At 39.8% G+C, this 17,396-nt stretch overlaps 1 protein-coding gene across 3 annotated transcripts in view; it reads left to right on the plus strand.

The window, feature by feature from the left end:
* The window catches only part of Gpr137c (G protein-coupled receptor 137C), a 63,051-nt gene that overhangs the window by 32,772 nt on the left and 12,883 nt on the right, over nucleotides 1-17,396 (plus strand). The window contains exon 4 of one of the 3 annotated variants that reach the window (XR_874367.3): nucleotides 11,494-11,614. The exons of the other annotated variants lie outside the window; for them this stretch is intronic. The gene's annotated coding sequence lies outside the window, so the exon portion shown is untranslated. The remainder of the gene's footprint in view (nucleotides 1-11,493; nucleotides 11,615-17,396) is intronic. 3 annotated transcript variants of the gene reach the window in all.

Below are 17,396 nucleotides of genomic sequence, written 5' to 3' on the forward strand. Positions count from 1 at the left end.
GCTGACCTATACAGGAAAAAGCACCAAGAATTGACAAATGAGACTGTATGAATTTTAAAAACTTCTGCACAAAAAAAAACTATCAGCAGAAAAAAACAAGCAGCCTACAAAATGGGAGAAAATCTTTGCCAGCTATGCCTGAGACATAGATTTAACATCTAAACTATATAAAAACCGTGAGAATTAGAATACCAGAGAAAGGGCTGGTGAGATGGCTCAGTGGGTAAGAGCACCCGACTGCTCTTCCGAAGGTCAGGAGTTCAAATCCCAGCAACCACATGGTGGCTCACAACCATCCGTAACGAGATCTGATTCCCTCTTCTGGAGTGTCTGAAGACAGCTACAGTGTACTTACATATAATAAATAAATAAATCTAAAAAAAAAAAAAAAAGAACACCAGAGAAACAGAACTGAAGGATGGTGAGTGGGCCAATGACCAACACATAGTTTGCAAAAGAAGAAACAAAAACGACCAATACTTTTTGAGTGTTGGACATCTCTGACCATTATAGAAATGCAAATTAAAACTACTTTGTGATTTCATCTATTCCTTTCATATAGTAAGAAGGGCAAACACCAAGAAAACAAAAGGCAAGCAAATTCCTCAGAGGATATAGGAGAAGGGGAGCTTTATGCACTGCCGGCGTGAGTGAGGACTCCATTATGCTAATCAGTGTGGAGGCTTCTGAAGAATTAATACATAAACCGTATGACCCAGCAACATCACTTCTGGGCATATACCCGAAGGATGCCACATTCTACCACAGAGACACTTGTCCATTTGTGTTTAGGGTTGCTCTGTTTACCACAGCAAGGAAATAAGATTAACCTAGGTGTCCATCAGCAGGTAAATAAATAATGAAAATGCATACATGTAAGTGTGATTTTATTCAGCTATAAAGAAAAATTGAATTTGCAGGAGGATGGATTAAATTGGAAAACATTTTAAGTCTGGTACCTAAATCTCAAAAGGAAAACACAGCATGTTCTCTCAGATGGGCATCGTAGCCTTTAACTTTTGAATATGCAAATCCAGATGGGAGAAAATGTGGATAAAGGCCTAGAAACTGGAAAGGGATCTGTGTGCCCTAAGGGAGGGAGGAGTGTAAGGAGCAAAAGGAAAGAAATGGAAATGGGAAGACTGGAGGAAAAGGATATGACAGGAAACGATGGTAGAGGGATGGGGAGGCAAGGGGAGAAGGACCAACCAGAGGGGAAGTTTGTGGAAATCCATACAGAAGTGACTGCTAAGTGTAAGTTAATTTTAAAAAAAAAAAATGTGGTAGAGATAAATTAATGTTGATGTCCTGGGTTCTTGTGGGGCTAAGTAGTAACTACCTCAAAAGTTTATTATCATATCAATGAAAATGTCATGAATAACTAATATAGTGTGTTGCACTTAGGAATACTAAAATGTTAGCTTTGTGCTTGTAACAGATGGTAATCTAGCTTGAAGGAGTGTGTTGTTGCTGTTGCTGCTGCTGTTAAGATTTATGTATTTTTCTTTTCTGTGTATGGGTGTTTTACCTGGATGCAGGTACCACACACATAGACCCCATGAAGTCCAGAAGAGAGAGTTGGATCCCTTGAAACTGGAGTTACATGTGTCATGTGTGTCCTAGGAATCAAACCAGGATCCAGTTAGTGCTCTTAACAAAGGAACTATCTTTCCAGCCCCTTGATGGAGGTTTTAAAAATCTGAAAATGATGGCAAAACTTATCTGGGAAAGGATCCTATATATTTAATTAAACTCAAAATGAAGATGACCCTTAAAAAGTGAATAAAAATCCCTACTGGAGTTTTCCTTTCAGTAGCTTGCTTTTATAATGTGTGCCATTTTATGCTTTTTTTTTTAATTTACAACCCAGCCGTTGACCCGACTCTCTCCCACAGTTCCTAATCCCATTCTTCCTCCTCCAGTCTCTGAGAGGATACTCCCCACCACCACATCTCCCCCCTCCCTAGAGCTTCAAGTCTCTTGGGGATTAGATGCATCTGTTCCCACTGAGGCCAGACCAAGGACTCCTCTTCTATATATGTGCTGGAGGCCTCAGACCAGCTCATATATGCTGTCTGTTTGGTGGCTCAGTGTCTGGGAGCTTCTAGGGGTCTGAGTTAGTTGAGACTGCTGGTCTTCCTATGGGGCCATCCTTCCCCTTCAACCATAGGGGTCCCCTACTTCAGTCCAATGGGTATAAGTATCTGTGTCTGTCTCAGTCAGCTGCTGGTTGGGCCTCTCAGAGGACAGCCATGCTAGGCTCCTGTCCGTAAGCACACCATAGCATCAGTAATAGTGTCAGGCCTTGGTGCCTCCCCATGAGAAGGATCCCAATTTGGGACAGTCACTGGACTGCCTTTCCCTCCGTCTCGTCTCCATTTTTGTCCCTGCAATTCTTTTAGAAAGGAAGAATTCTGGGTCAGAAATTCTAACAGTGGGTTGGTAACCCCATCCCTCTACCTGATGCCCTGTCTATCTCCTAGAGGTAGACTCTTCTGGTTCCCTTTCCCCAATGTTGAGCATTTCATCAAAGATCACTCCCATTGAGTCCTGCAAGTCTCTCACCTCCCAGGTCTCTGGTACTTTCTAGAGTGTCCCCCCACCCTACCCCCAAGGCTGCATATTTCCATTTATTCTGCTGGCCCTCTGGGCTTCTCACATTGCCCCTCATGCTTGATCCTGTTCTCCTTTTCCCCTCTCCTTCCCCTCTCCCACCCAGGTTCCTCCATCCCTCTGCCTCCCATGATTATTTTTGTCCCCCTTCTAAGTGGGATTGAAGCATCCTTACTTGGGCACTTCTGCTTTTTAAACTTCTTAAATTCTGTGAGTTGTAGCCTAGGTGTTCTGTACTTTTTGGCTAATATCCACTTGTTAATGAATACATACTATATATGTACTTTTGGGTCTGGGTTACCTCAATCAGGATGATATTTTCTAGTTCCATCCATTTGCCTGCAAAAAAAAACATGATATCCTCGTTCTTAATAGGTAAATAGTATTCCATTGTGTAAATGAACCACATTTTTCTGTATTCATTCTTTGGTTGAAGGACATCTGGGTTTCCAGGTTCTGGCTATTACAAATAAAGTCGCTATGAACATAGTGGAACATAGTCCCTCTGGCATGGTGGAACATATTTTGGGTATATGCTCAGGAGTGGTATAGCTGGGTCTTCAAGTAGATCTATTTCCAGTCTTCTAAAGAACTGCCAGATTGGTTTCCAGAGTGGTTGTACAGGTTTGAAATCTCCTACCAGCAACGAAAGAGTGTTCTTCTTTCACCAGATCCTTGCCAGCATGTTCTGTCACCTGAGGTTTTGATCTTAGCCCTTCTGATGGGTGTAAGGTGGAATCTCATGGTTGTTTTGATTTGTGTTTCCCTGATGACGAAGGACTTTGAACATTTCTTTAAGAGCTTTTTGGCCATTCAGGACTCCTCTCTTGTGAATTCTCTGTTTGGCTCTCTAATTGGTTTATTTGGTCTTTTGGAGGTTAGTGTCTTGAGGTCTCTATTAATTTTGAATATTAGCCCTCTGTCAGATGTAGGGTTGGTGACGTTTTTTTGGTTTTTTTGTCTCCCATTCTGTAGGTTGCCGATTTGTCTTATTGATGATGTCCTTTGCCTTTCAGAAGCTTTCAGTTCCGTGAGGTCCCATTTATCAATTGTTGATCTTAGGCCCTAAGCTATTGGAATTCTATTCAGGAAATTTCCCCTGTGCTAATGTGTTCAAGACTCTCTCCCACTTTCTCTTCTATTCTATTCAGTGAATCTGGTTTTGTGTTGAGGTCCTTGATCCACTTGGACTTGAGCTTTGTGCAAGGTGACAAATATGGATCTATTTTCATTTTTCTACATACAGACTGCCAGTTAGACCAGGACTATATATTGAAGATGCCCTGTGTTCCATCCAATAGCTGACTGTGATCATCCACTTCTGTGTTTGCTAGGCCCCGGCATAGTCTCACAAGAAACAGCTATATCAGGGTCCTTTCAGCAAAATCTTGCTTGTGTATGCAATGGTGTCAGCGTTTGGGAGCTGATTATGGGATGGATCCCCGGATGTGGCAGTCTCTAGATGGTTTTATGGTTTGCTAAAACGGTTGCTTTTAGAGGAATATAATAGAATTTTAACTTTTTAAAATATATTTTTCACAGTGCTCACAATCTAAAGTTACTAGCTATATAAAGAAGTAGAAGACATAATTCAACACTGACAACACAATCAAAGGTGCTTAAGACATCTCCCCACAAAATGACATAGATCTTGGATTTGTCCAAAGTTTTATTGTGTATTCAAGGGTATAAAGGAAAACACATTTTGATTAAATGGGGATTCTTAAGAGAAACCCAGCTATAAAAACAAATAGAAATTCTAAAAGTTAACAAGTCACTTGGACTGGATTAGAGAGGAAGGGTCAGTGTACTTAAAGATTAAACCATGGAAATTAACCAACTGAAGAACAAAGGATGGTGAGGGGAATACAGAAAGAAATATAATGATCAAAACCTAGGGATCTACTTTTGAATGTTTAGAGTAATCAAAGGAAAAGAAAAAAAAATAAAGTTGGAAAAGTTATTTGGAGAAATGACTTAAAGTTTCTAATGTTGTTGTAAAACAGATTTATAGTTTCAAGAAAATCCACATCAACTTTGATTTAACCAGAACATACATAAGAAAACATCTAAGCACACTGCAATCATGTTGCTTAAAGTCAGCGGGAGAAAAATGAATCATTACATGTCAGGAACAGGGATAGTACTCATTTATCACAAATAACAGAAGCTAAGAGCAGGGAAACATCCTCAAATTCTGGAAGGAAAACTTTCAACTCAGATCTGCAACATCCTCTTTTGTTGTTTTGTTTGAGACAAGGTCTCCCTGTGTAATCCTAGCTGTCCTAGAACTCTTTAGATAGACCAGACTAGCCTTGAACTTAAAGATTTTCCCACTTCTACCTTCCAAGTATCGGCATCGAAGGTGTGCACCACCACACCCAGCTTGAAATATTCTTGAAGAACAGCAAAAGAAAAAATGTATTTAGATGAAGGAAGAACAATGAGCATACCTGGATTGCGTGAAACGCTAAGAACATTCTACACTCTGTAGAAAAATGAACTGGCTTGAATTCAGCTCTTCAGGAATGAAGAACACCATTGTTAATATGCAGATAAACTGAATTTCTTCAGTTTAAAAATACAGAATGTGAAGTTTGCATATGTAGATATAATAATGGGTGATGTTCTCTATATGCTGTATCTACCATCAATGAATGAAAGGAGAATATAGAAAGTTAAGGGTGTGCATTATAATATTTAGAGCAGTGGTTCTCAAACTGATCTTGAAACTGATAGAGTCCTAAATATTAACAGTGTTCTCAAGGGACCTCATCACATGTTCCAATTACATATTAAAAGCTAAAATACTAAACTGCTAACTCATTGAAAACCCAGTCCAGTGCATATAAAATCAGTAACCCTTTGGGTAATAATATTTTCCTTTAAAAATTAGAAGAGTGACATGCTGTACTCTTCAAGTCTCCTCAATGTCTGACTTGGCAGAAGACATCTGGGTTTTCATGTGCGCGCCTGCATTCACTGTGCTAGGATATGTTATTCAGATAGAAATAAATTCAGAAAATCTAACTTTACACAATTAGGCATTTAGAAAAAAAAGAGAACTTTAAATTGTCTAAGTGTGAATATTTTCTATAACACTATACCAAAACTCCGAAGTAGAACTTTCTGGAAGATTAGCTTTCATGAAAAGTCTAAAGCAATGAGTGACTTTTTATTAGTCTGTGTTATACTTTGAAATTGTTTATGAGCTTATGCTTTGATCATTTGGGAAAAAGTTGTCACAGATCTTCAAAGTGTTGTATTTAGCAGATGAGCAGCTTGGTCTTCATGTGGATTCCCTTTTCCCCCAACACCCGGAGCAGGGGCTGTCCCTGAGCCTGTTGCCTGCCTGCCTAAAACAGGCTGCCTTGTCTGGTCTCAGTAGGAGAGGATGTGCCCAGTCCCACAGTGACTTGATGTGCTGGCGAGAAGGGGTATGAGAGGTTGGCACCCAGAGGGAAGGTGGAATAGGGGAGACTTGCGTGAGGGTCCTAGGTGAAAAGGAGGGGCTGGGATTGGGTTGCAAAATGAATAAATAAAATTTTTAAAAGTTAAATTCTATCTACAAAAAAATATTGTCTTTCATAAAGTTGAGTCCCAAATCACATATGTTAGTCCCTCACCATCTCATTAGGAAGGTCTAGTTTGTAGAAAACATTGCACATGGGTGCAAGTGTGTGTAATTTCCCAGAATCTAATTTACACTTGAAAGTTCTCATTTAATTGGTAACTTTTTTTATTTAAAGGTATAGGCTTATTTTGTACACATAAAAAAAAAAATACAACTGCATACCAAGTCTGAATAGCCAATGTTTGCCTGCTAAAGTTGTCTGACAAGTAAAAAGTACTGTCCTATGGGGGCAAAAAAGAGTGACTATGTCCACTTCCAAATCAATTAATCACGTAAGTGGTTTGCTCCAGGACAGCCACAGTGTTTCCATATGAAAATGAAGTGCTTTAGGGGCACAGACTGTCCTATGACATGGATTATTAAATAAACAAGTCCTCTAGGGTCAAAGTTTAAATATTTTTACTGTTTCATCAAGATTATTATTAAAATGTTGCTTACCTAAAATCCTGGCACTTGGGAAGCGGAGGGAAAATCAGGAATTCTGGGCCAGTCTCGGCTTCAGAGAGTATTTGAGACCAACCTGGGCTCTGTGAGACACTGCCTCAAAGAATTAATTCTTTTTTTTTAAGATTTATTTATGTATTATATGTAAATACACTGTAGTTGTCTTCAGACAGTCCAGAAGAGGGCATCAGATCCTGTTATAGATGGTTGTGAGCTGGGATTTGGATGTGGTTGCTGGGATTTGAACTCAGGACCTTCAGAAGAATAGTCAGTGCTCTTAACCGCTGAGCCATTTCTCTAGCCCAAACAAAGAATTCTTAAATTCTCAGTTTTAACCAGGAATGCATGTACTAAAGGGTAGAGTCACCATAAAATAACCTACATTTGTGGCCAAAAAAAAAAAAAAAAAAAAAAAAAAACATCTTATTGGATCTTTATTTATGGGAAAAATTATAAAAACAGTATTTGACATTTAAAGCATTCATTATACCTGCATTTAAATTTTCAATTCCTTTTGCCTTAAGCTCTGAATGGTCTCAAAAAGATGCTGCAGCTTAACATGGACCATAGTACTATTCAAAAAATGTTCTGTTGCACAAGACATAAAAGGTAAACTCTCAAATTTTATAAGACCTATTGAAAGATAGTTGTCATTTTTTTGTTTGTTCCTTAATAACAGTTTTGTGCCATTCCTTTGAGGCAAATTGAAGGAATCTCGGTGACTCAGATAGTTCTCTGACAACTTCATCTTTCTTTTTTTTTTTACAGGTATTTTTTTAATTAGGTATTTTAACAATATGAACTAACCAGTACCTGGGAGCTCTTGTCTTTAGCTGCATATGAATCAAAAGATGGCCTAGTCGGCCATCACTGCAAAGAGAGGCCCATTGGACTTGCAAACTTCATCTTTCTTAGCAGCTTTCTTTTGTAGGGCAGCTCTTGTTGAAGACAACATTCATTAATTTTTCTTTTCTAACCACTTCTGAAAGTATTTTATTTGTGTCTGTGATACATGTATGCATATTTGTGTGAGAACTCTCTCCTGTGTGAGTGCAGGCACGTGTGGTATACAGCACACGAAGAGGCACGAAGGCTAGTGCTGCAGTCACTGCTTGCCTTCCTCTGCTTCAGACACAGCCTCTTTATTGTCCACCTTTGCATGCACCGAGCTGGCTAGCCCTCAGAATCCTGAACTTAGATTGCTGGGCTTATGCAGCAAGTACGTTACCGTCTCCTGAGGCCAAACTGTATCATGTGAACCATCCTTAAATACATAGCCATTGCCTGTAGGTTCATTCAGAGTGTTACACAATCATCCCCTCTATCCATTCCCAGAACATTTCTCTCACCACACACCAAAACTCTGAACCCATGACTCCCCATTCCCAAGCCAGATACACCTTTAAGTGTGAAATGTGCATTTTATTGTAGAGTTCTTGTTTTTCAACTCAAAACTCGAAAGAGTTTCTCTGTGTAGCCCTGTCTGTAAACCAGGCTGGGCTCAGACTCAGAGATCCACCTACCTCTGCCTCCTGAAGTGGATGCTCACAGTCATCTATAAGATGGAACACAGGGCCCCCAATGGAGAAGCTAGAGAAAGCACCCAAGGAGGAGCTGAAGGGGTCTGCAACCCTATAAGAGGAACAACAATATGAACTAACCAGTACCCCCCCCCCCGAGCTCGTGTCTTTAGCTGCATATGTAGCAGAAGATGGCCTTGTCAGCCATCACTGGGAAGAGAGGCCCCTTGGTATTGCAAACTTTATGTGCCCCAGTACGGGGGAATGCCAGGGCCAAGAAGTGGGAGTGGGTGGGTAGGGGAGCAGGGCGGAGGGAGGGTATAGGGAACTTTCAGGATAACATTTGAAATGTATATAAAGAAAATATCTAATTAAAAAAAAAAGGTGTGCACCACCACTCCCTGGCTCAAATTAATTTTTTAAATTAGGTATTTTCTTCATTTACATTTCCAATGCTATCCCAAAAGTCCCCCATACCCTCTCTCCCACACCCTCCCCCCCCTCCCTACCCACTCCCACTTCTTGGCCCTGGTGTTCCCCCGTACTGAGGCATATAAAGTTTACACAACCAATGGGCCTCTCTTCCCACTGATGGCTGACTAGGCCATCTTCTACTACACATGCAGCTAGAGTCAAGAGCTCCGAGGGGTACTGGTTACTTCATATTTTTGTTCCACCAATAGGGTTGCAGACCCCTTTAGCTCCTTGGGTGCTTTCTCTAGCTCCTCCATTGGGGGCCCTGTGTTCCATCCAACAGCTGACTGTAAGCATCCACTTCTGTGTTTGCTAGGCCCCGACATAGCCTCACAAGAGACAGCTATATCAGGGTCCTTTCAGCAAAATCTTGCTGTCGTATGCAATGGTGTCAGCGTTTGGAGGCTGATTATGGGATGGATCCCCAGGTGTGGCAGTCTCTAGATGGTCCATCCTTTCGTCTCAGCTCCAAATTTTGTCTCTGTAACTCCTTCCATGGGTGTTTTGTTCCCATTTCTAAGAAGGGGCAAAGTGTCCACACTTTGGTCTTTGTTTTTCTTGAGTTTCATGTGTTCAAATTAATTTTTTAACTTTGAAAAATTATGAATTCTTTAAGGCAAGGGAGACAGATCCATGGGTCAGGGCACTTGCATACAAGGAAAGGTGAGGTCCTGGGCTCAGATCCTCAAAACCCTTGTAAAACAGGCTAGGATAGGGCATCTGTCATCCCCAGTTTTTTTTTTTAAATGGGAGACACAGCAGGGCAGTATCTGCAAGCTGAACAGCCAGTGAGCCTGGTGTAAGTGGCAAAACAAACAAAAGAGAGACCTCATCTCAAGCAAGGCAGAGGAAGGCAAGCTGACCCCGAAGGCTTCCTCCAACCTCCATACAGTGTGTACCGTGGTGTTCATATACCCACACTCAGACAAGTAAGCATAAGTATTACACACATTGTACATGCATGCATGCATCATACACACAATGGAGAAAAACAATATAATCAGAAGACTCAGAAAAAGTATTTGACAAAATTCAGCACCCATCATGATTTTAAAAGATTTTTAAAGATATTCAGTTAATAAGTAATAAAGGATAGCATTTGAAATGTAAATGAAGAAAATTTCTAATAAAAAAATAAGTACTGGAGGAAATTGCTTCTGTTTCAAAAAAGAAATCTATTTTGGGGGCTCAGTGGTTAAACATAATGACTGTTCTTCTAAAGGTCCTGAGTTCAATTCCCAGCAACCACATAGTGGCTTACAACCATCTGTAATGGAATCTGATGCCCTCTCCTGGTGTGTCTCAAGAGAGCAACTGTGTACTTACATACATAAAATAAATAAATCTTTTAAAAAAAAGAAATCTATTTTTAAAGCATACAACCAATATCCTACTTAAATATTATAATCAATAGCCAACATAATTATTAAATGTTCTGTCTCTAAGACTAAGAATAAAGGAAATATATTGGTAGATTTTTGAGAATATAATTGTATTCAAATACCAAGAAAGAGAAATGAAAGATATAAAATTGGGAATTACATAGAAGTATCCAAGTGTAGTGGCAGAAACCTATAATCCTAATATTTGGGTGGCTGAGGTAGGAATATTTAGAGTACAGGGCCAGCCTTATGTGGGGCTGCATAATGAGATCCTGTCTCAAAAGTAAGGGACAGAGGGAGGCTTAGTGATCATAAATCCCTTTAGTCTGCTTTTATCATGGATGTAGTTTTGCTGGATATAGTATTCTGGGTTGGCAGCTAGTGTTCAGAACGTGAAATACACCATTGCAAGATCTGGTTATCTATCTTACTGGATAACATGTTGTTATAGATCTACCTTTACATGTGACTGTTTCTCCCAGGCCATTTTCCTATACTTTTTATTGTTCTGTATTTTTAATGTTTTAATTATAATATGGAAGTCTCTTTCAATCTTGTCTACTTGATATCCTTGACATCTCACCTATGTAGGTTGGCATCTCTGTTCCTGACTATGAGGAATCTTCTGATTCTTTAAAAAAAAAAATTGCCTATGCCATTAGAAAGAGAGGCTATAACCCATAAATTTGTTCTTTTCCCTGTCACTTCTCAGAATTGCTACCTTATTGTTGCTGTTTTATCTGTGTCCTTGCTGGGTTGTCTTGGCGCCTCCTCTTGTCTGCAGACTCAGAGTCTGTTCTATCCTTGATCCATCTATTGCTGAGACTTTCCACACGGTTTGTATTTGACTGTAGTTTGCTTTGGTGGTGGTGGTGGCTGTTGTTGTTTATTTCTAGACTTAGACTGGTTTTTCTGATATATTCTTCAGCTATTTTGCTGATTGCTCTGTTCCGTCCATATCTTTCCTTGTTAGGCTGTTCATGTCTTTAACCTGCCTATAATTGTTATCTTGGGTTCTTTGGTTTTCACCCAATTCACTCGTAACCAGATGTCATTGCTGTAGGGAAAAGTCATCTTTGGAGGAGTTATGTTATCTGGATTTTTTTATTTCTTGTGTTACACTGGGACTCATGCTTCTTGTGTTATTTGCTTGACTTATTTTTATGAACTATTTTTTTTCATTTGAACTATTTTTTAGTGTTCAGATGAGAGTTCCATATGGTAGTCCCGATACCTGATGTATCCTCTGTATTGTTCCCTAAGTAGGATATAAACTAAGTGACCATCACCACTGGGAAATTGTCAAAATGACTAGTAAATAGCAATGACCCCCTTTCATTTCCATAACTGTTGGAGGATGAACAGATAAGGACCATATGGAGCATGCTTAAATTTGACTAAATCTCCATCTTATTTTTTATGACAGGGTCTCTTGCTGAACCTGGAACTCACCCATCTGGCAAAAGTAACACAGGCCCCAGGAATTCTGCCTCCAGCTTTGCGGCCACAGGATTACAGGCCTAGTGCAGCTGTGCACAGATTCTCAAGTGGGTGCTCGGAATTGAACTCTTGTTCTCATAATGAACACAGCAAGCAATTAATTAACTGAAACATTTCCCCATAAGTTTACTTTAAAACTAAACATGAACAAGACATTAACTTACTAAGTCATATACTTCAGTGTGCACAGATTTCTACATGTAATATTTTGTAATATTTTTCTTAAGAGCTCTTTATTAAGTTCTTTTCTCCCATTTTTCTTGGAGTTTATTTATTTATTTGGTTAATTTATTTATTGACATCCCAAACACTGTCCCCTCCCAGTTCCCTCTTCAGAGTCCCTCCCCAATCCTCCATCCCCTTCTCCTCTGAGAGGGTGGGGCCACTCCTACGCTGCAGGATTCTGCACATCCTCTCCCACTGAGGCCAGACATGGCAGCTCTGTTGGGGAATGGATTCCACAGTCAGGCTACAGCTTTAGAGACAGCCCCCACTCCAGTTGTTAGAGACCCACATGAAGGCTGAGCTGCACATCTGCTATGTGAGGTAGCCTCTGAGAGGTTCCAGAGCTCCAGGTTAGTTGACTATTGGTCTTCCTGTGGAGTTCCTATCCCTTTTGAGGCCCTCAATCCTTCCTCCTACTTTTCCATAAGAGTCCCAATGTTTGGCTGTGGGTATCTGCATCTGTGTCAGCCAACTGATGGGTAGAGCCTCTCAGAGAACAGCATGCTCCTGTCTGCAAGCGTAACAGAGTATTACCAATCGTGCCACGGATTGGCGCTTGCTCAGGGGATGGGTTTCAAGTTGAGCTGGTTATTGGTTGGCCATTCCTTCAGTCTCTGCTCCATCTTTGCCCCTGCATTTCTTTTAGACAGGACAGATTTTGGGTTGAAAGTTTTGTGGGTGGGTTGGTGTCTTAGTCAGGGTTTCTATTCCTGCACAAACATCATGACCAAGAAGCAAGTTGGGGAGGAAAGGGTTTATTCAGCTTACACTTCCACATTGCTGTTCATTACTTAAGGAAGTCAGGACTGAAACTCAAGCAGGCCAGGAAGCAGGAGCTGATGCAGAGGCCATGAGGGGATATTTCTTACTGGCTTGCTTCCCCTGGCTTGCTCAGCATGCTCTCTTATAGAACCCAAGACTACCAGCCCAGGGATGGTACCACCCATAAGGGGCCCTTCCCCCTTGATCACTAATTGAGAAAATGCCCCACAGCTGGATCTCATGGAGGCATTTTCCCAACTGAAGCTCCTTTCTCTGTGATAACTCCAGCCTGTGTCAAGTTGACACACAAAACCAGCCAGTACAGTTGGTGTCCTTATGCCTTTACTGGAGTCCTGCCTGGCTACAGGAAGTGGCCTCTTGAGGTTCCATGTCCTCACAGGTAGGCATCTCTGCTGAGGTTACTCACATTGACTCCAGGGAGCTTCCCAATCCCAGGTCTCTGAGCTGTCCTAGAGATACCACCCCCATCCCATTCACCTACCATCCCCTTACCCCCATACCCTGCAGCTGCAGATTTCCATTCATTCTCCTGGCCCTATATCTGGTCTCTCCTCACATCTGCTCCTGCCCTCACATTCCCCTCCCCCTTCTCTCCCTCTCAGTTCCCTCCCTCCCTCTGCCTCCTATGGCTATTCCCCTTTCTAAGTGAGATTCAAGCATCCTTGCTTGAACCTTCCCTCTTGTTTAACTTCTTTGGGTCTGTAGGGTATAGTATAGGCATCCTGTATTTATGGCTAATATCCACTTATCAGTAAGTACATACCATGCATGTCCTTTTGGGTCTGGGTTATCTCACTCCGAATAATATTTTCTAGTTCCATCCATTTGCCTGCAAAAATTCATGATGTCCTTGTTGTTAATAGTTGAATAATATTCCATTCTGTAAATGAACCACATTTTCTGTATCCATTCTTCGGTTGAAGGACATTTGGGTTGTTTTCAGTTCCTGGCTGTTACGAATAAAGCCACTATAAAAATAGTAGAACACCTGTCCTTGTGATATGGTGGAACGTCTTTTGGGTATATTCCCAGGAGCAATATAGCTGGGTCCTCAGGTAGAACTATTTCCAATTTTCTAAGAAACCACCAGGTTGATTTCCAGAGTAGTTGTACAAGTTTGCAATTCCACCAGCAATGGAGGAGTGTTCCTCTTTTCCACATCCTCTCTGACATGTGCTGTCACCTGAGTTTTCAATCTTAGCCATTCTGAGTGGTGTAAGGTGGAATCTCATGGTCATTTTGATTTGCATTTCTCTGGTGACTACAGATGTTGAAGATTTCCTTAAGTGATTTTCAGCCATTTGCGATTTTTTTGTTGTTGTTGTTGTTGAGAATTCTCTGTTTAGCCCTGTATCCCATTTTTAATTGGGTTATTTGGTTTTTTGGAGTCTTAACTTCTTGAGTTCTTTATATATTTTGGATATTAGACCTCTATAAGATGTAGGGTTAGTGATTTCCCAATTCGGAGGCTGCTGTTTTGTCCTATTGACAGTGTCCTTTGCCTTACAGAAGCTTTTCAGTTTCATGAGTTTCCATTTGTCAATTGTTCATCTTAGAGCCTGAGCCATTGGTGTTCTGTTCAGGAAATTGTCCCCTGTACCAATGCGTTCAAGGCTATTTCCCAATTTCTTTTCTATTAGATTTAGTGTATCTGGTTTTATGTTGAGTTCATTGATCCAGTTGGACTTGAGTTTTGTGCAGGGTAATAAATATGGATCTATTTGAATTCTTCTATATGTAGACATCCCATTAGGCTAGCACCATTTGTTGAAGATGCTTTCTTTTTTTCACTGTATGGTTTTGGCTTCTTTGTCAAAAATCAAGCATCCATAGGTATGTGGGTTTATTCTGGGTCTTCAATTTTAATCCATTCATCGACCTGTCGGTATTTAGGTACCAATAGCATGTGGTTTTTATCACTATTGCTCTTGTAATACAGGTTGAGATTAGGGTAGTGATTCCTCCAGTTCTTTATTGTGCAGGATTATTTTAGCTATCCTGGATTTTTGTTTGTTTGTTTTTCCATAAAGTTGAGAATTATTCTTTCAAGGTAAAAAAAAAAATTGTGTTGGAATTTTGATGGGAATTGCATTGACTCTGTAGATTGCTTTTGGTAAGATGGCCACTTTCATTATGTTAATCCTCCTGATCCATGAACACAAGAGATTTTTTAAAAATATTTTTATTACGTATTTTCCTCAATTACATTTCCAATGCTATCCCAAAAGTCCCCCATACCCTCCCCCCAACTCCCCTACCCACCCATTCTCACGTTTTGGCCCTGGCGTTCCCCTGTACTGGGGCATATAAAGTTTGTGTGTCCAATTGGCCTCTCTTTCCAGTGATGGCCAACTAGGCCATCTTTTGATACATATGCAGCTAGAGTCAAGAGCTCCAGGGTACTGGTTAGTTCATAATGTTGTTGCATCTACAGGGTTGCAGATCTCTTTAGCTCCTTGGATACTTTCTCTACCTCCTCCATTGGGGGCCCTGTGATCCATCCAATAGCTGACTGTGAGCATCCACTTATGTGTTTGCTAGGCCCCGGCCTAGTCTCACAAGAGACAGCTATATCAGGGTCCTTTCAGCAAACGCTTGCTAGTGTATGCAATGGTGTCATCGTTTGGACAAGAGATCTTTCCACCTTCACATATCTTCTTCAATTTCTTTCTTCAGGGTCTTGAAGGTCTTCCACTTGCTTGGTTAGAGTTACACCAAGATATTTTATATTATTTGTGGATATTGTAAAGGGTGTTGCTTCCCTAATTTCTTTCTCAGTCCATTAATCATTTGTATTTTAAGGGGGGGGGCTACAGATTTGTTTAGTTAATTTTATATCCAGGTACTTTTCTGAAGTTGTTTATCATCTGTAGAAGTTATATGGTAGAATTTTTAAAATCACTTATGTATGCTATCATATTATCTGCAAATTGTGATACCTTGACTTCTTCTTTTCCAATTTGTATCCCCCTTGATCTCCTTTTGTTGTCTAATTGCTCTAGCTAGAACTTCAAGTACTATAATGAATAGATACAGAGAGTGGGCAGCCTTGTCTTGTTCCTGATTTTAGTGGGAATGCTTCAAGTATCTCTTAATTTAATTTGATGTTGGCTATTGGCTTGCTGTACATTGCTTTTATTGTATGTAGCTATGTGCATTGAATACGAGACCTTTCCACGATTTTTAATATAAAAGGGTGTTGGATTTTATCGAAGACTTTTTCATCATCTAATGAGATGATCACATATTTTTCCTTGGTTTTATATAGTGGATTATGTTGGTAGATTTTTGTATTTTGAACCATTCCTGCATCCATGGTATAAATCCTACTTAATTGTGGTGAATGATGTTTTTGAGGTGTTCTTGGATTTTGTTTGCAAGAATTTTATTGGTTATTTTTGCACCGATGTTCATAAGCAAAATTGGTCTGAAGTTCTCTTCCTTTGTTGAGTCTTTGTATGGCTTAGGTGTCAGGATGGCTATGTCCTCAGACAATGAATTAGGTAGTGTTCCTTCTGTTTCTATTTTGTGGAATAATTTGAAGAGTATTGGTATTAGCTCTTCTTTGAAATTCCAGTAGAATTTTGAACTAAAACCATCTGGCCCTAGGCTTTTCTTGGCTGGGAGACTTTTAATGACTGCTTCTATTTCTTTAGGTTACATGTGACTGTTTAGATAGTTTACCTGATCTTGATCTAACTTTGGTAAGTAGTATCTGTCTAGAAAATCATCCATTTCGTTTAGATTTTCAAGTTTTGTGGAGTACAGGCTTTTAAGTTAGACCTAATAAATTTTTAGTTTCCTCAGTTTTTGTTGTCTCTTTTCACTTGTAATTTTGCTCAGTTGGATACTAACATTGTGCCATTTAGTTAGTTTGGCTAAGAATTTGCCTATCTTGTTGATTTTCTCAAAGAACCAGCTCTTAGTTTTGTTGATTCTTTGTATTCTCTTTGTTTCTAATTGATTGATTTCAGCCCTGAGTTTGACTGTTTCCTGCCATCTACTCCTTTTGGATGTGTTTGCTGCTTTTTATTCTAGAGCTTTCAGGTGAGCTGTTAAATTGCTCTCTAATTTCTTTATGAAGGCACATAGTGCCATGAATTTTCCTCTCAGAACTACTTTTAATGTGTTCTGTAAGTTTGGGTATGTTGTGTATTCATTTTTACTGGCTTCTAGAAAATCTTTAATTTCTTTATTTCTTCCCTAACCAAATGATCACTGAGTAGAAAGATGTTCCGTTTCCATGAGTATGTGGACTTTCTGTTGTTTCTGTTGTTGTTCAAGTCCAGTCTTAATCTATGGTGATCTGATAAAATGCAAGGGATTATTTCAATCTTCTTATATCTTTTGAGGCTTGCTTTATGCTTGATTATATAATCAGTTTTGGAGAAGGTTCTTTGAGATGCTGAAAAGAGGGTATATTCTTTTGTTTGGGGGTAAAAGATTCTGTAGATACCTGTTAGATCCATTGGGTTCATAACATCTGTTAGTTTCACTGTTTCTCTGTTTAGTTTCTGTTCCCATTACCTGTTCATTGGTGAAAGTGGGATGTTGAAGTCCCACTACTATTGTGTGGATCTCAATGTGTGATTTGAGCTTTAGTAAAGTTTCTTTAATGAATGTGGTTTCCCTTCCATTTGGGGCATAGATGTTCAGAATTGAGATGCAATCTTGATGGGTTTTTCCTTTGATGAATATGAATCCCATCTCTTTTAATTACTTTTTGTTGAAAGTTTATTTTATTAGATATTAGAATGGCTACCCCAGCTTGTTTCTTGGGACCATTTGCTTAGAAAACTTTTCTACTCCTTTATTCTGAGA

Source organism: Mus musculus, chromosome 14 (genome assembly GCF_000001635.26).
Source record: "Mus musculus strain C57BL/6J chromosome 14, GRCm38.p6 C57BL/6J".
Lineage (NCBI taxonomy): Eukaryota > Metazoa > Chordata > Mammalia > Rodentia > Muridae > Mus > Mus musculus.